The sequence below is a fragment of the Verticillium alfalfae genome, genomic scaffold (genome assembly GCF_000150825.1).
Source record: "Verticillium alfalfae VaMs.102 supercont1.1 genomic scaffold, whole genome shotgun sequence".
Lineage (NCBI taxonomy): Eukaryota > Fungi > Ascomycota > Sordariomycetes > Glomerellales > Plectosphaerellaceae > Verticillium > Verticillium alfalfae.
In genome coordinates this window covers 4,443,848-4,445,164 of record NW_003315038.1, presented here as the reverse complement: position 1 = coordinate 4,445,164, position 1,317 = coordinate 4,443,848, and positions in this window count along the sequence as shown.

The following is a 1,317-nucleotide window of genomic DNA, read 5'->3' as shown; positions in this document are numbered from 1 at the left end:
ACTTTAGAGAACCTATTAAAGATAAAAAAATCACCTGGACCGCACTGGCGCCGTGCAGCCCAGCCGTAGGGGCGGCCCGGACGCAGGACTGCTCCGACTACGGCTTTGGTGTAGACGAGACACCGCCTTACACTTGCCATCCCTTCTGGGGTCTGGTACGCACGCATCAGTCCCTCGAAAACAAGAGGCGCCCAGATCTCACCCAAAACCCCGACGACACATCCTCGAAGCCCACGGATAAGGGGGTCATCAGGGATGAACGGGCTGCGCGTCCCGATGGCGATGAGGCCCCGCAGTCGTCAACCGTTATCCTGCTCCTCGTAGCCACGACGCTGTCGCTCATGACGGCGCCCCTCGTCGAGCCCCGGTACTTTATCCTGCCGTGGGTCTTCTGGCGTCTGCTCGTCCCGGCGTGGCGGGCTCACGAGCACACTGTGGCCGGGGAGGAACCCGTCCACCACGTGCTTGGTCTCGACTGGCTCTTTGCGTGGGGAAGACGTGTCGATCTGCGCGTCGTCGTGGAGACGCTGTGGTTTGTCGCCATCAACGTTGTGACGATGGTCATTTTCTTGCTCAAACCGTACGTCTGGAAGGCCGAGGACGGCACCATTCCTTGACGAGGGTCGTCTGCAGCGGTTCATGTGGTGAGGAGGTCTGGCTCAGCAAGAGGAGACAGAGAGAGAGAGAAACACACTATTCATAGGCAGATGATGAGCCTCCGTCAGATAGGTACGCAGGAAATGCAAAACGGGCAAAAAACCTGGGATCATGATATATGCTTTTGATTTCATGACAGGCCACCACATCGGGCCGGCACCGTCTCCTCTACGTCGCAATTTGACAGAGCGTGCATCTCATGCGCGCCAAAAAGTCGTGATTCCCTCCCACTTGTCCTTGGAGTACCCCAAACGCCGTTTCCCACCCCTGTGCACGTTTCAAATCCCCATGTACAACAAGCGACGGTTGTCGTGTATGTAATCAATGTTCCAATAATCCCCCCATTGTCCGAACCCATTTCCCCCAGATAACCCATGTCGTGTTGGAAAAAAGAAAGTCATAGAGTCGCATCATCCACCAAAGAACGCTCAAGCAAGCCAAAGCACATCATAAGCTCATCCGATCGAGACTCAACCCGTCATTACTCCTCACCCGCCTCACGACGCCCATCTTGAAGAACCTCTCCTCGCCGCCCGCCGTCCGCCCGCCGACGTACCACTTGTCCGCGCCGAGCACGTCCCTGAACCCCTCGCTTGAGCTGTCGCTGCCGCGCCGCCGGCCGGGCGACGAGCCGGGATGGGCACGCCATGTGTAGCGGCG